The sequence below is a fragment of the Penaeus monodon genome, chromosome 23 (assembly GCF_015228065.2).
Source record: "Penaeus monodon isolate SGIC_2016 chromosome 23, NSTDA_Pmon_1, whole genome shotgun sequence".
Lineage (NCBI taxonomy): Eukaryota > Metazoa > Arthropoda > Malacostraca > Decapoda > Penaeidae > Penaeus > Penaeus monodon.
Genome location: NC_051408.1, coordinates 41,452,592 through 41,453,253, shown reverse-complemented (window position 1 = coordinate 41,453,253; position 662 = coordinate 41,452,592).

The window sequence follows — 662 nt, the reverse complement described above, 5'->3', positions numbered from 1 at the left end:
CCAATAAAAGGTTTTTGATGTATCAACATGGCTAGTAATGACAATGGATTAATGATATGATAAATGTGTCTCCAATGATTGAAATTAAAGATCAGTTATGTCTGGCGTGACATAGCAACGAACTAATATATATATATTCCACGTAAACTATGAAGGAGGTATACATGTTCATATCATGTCGTAATGATCATTATAGGTTTATATATATACGGATGATAGAGGAAAAGTTCCTTTTTTTAATCTTTTTTTTTATAGGTCTTTAACAAGGCGAGTGACTGGGGTACAAGACAGGTGACTCATCAGAGGAACCCAAAACAAGATAACGGCTATTTTCTTTACAAATAACACCAGCAAAAAACAGAATCAAGTAAACATCATGGATACACAATACAGTAAAGTCGGTTGGCTGAAAAAAAAATCATATAATATCTTTTTTCCGTTTCATCACAAAAAAAAAAAAATGTTTTAGGATAGAAAATGGCGGATCAGAACCAACTGCCCGCTTTTTTTTTAAAAACTACATTGAGTATCTCATAAGTGCCTTTTTTCGTTGTTTTAAAAGGGCAAGATCCGAGCACAATCATTAGTCATAAAATTTAAAGAACATTTGTTTCTTCATCTTCAAAAACTCTCTTACAACAAAGAGTTCTTCAAATCATAGT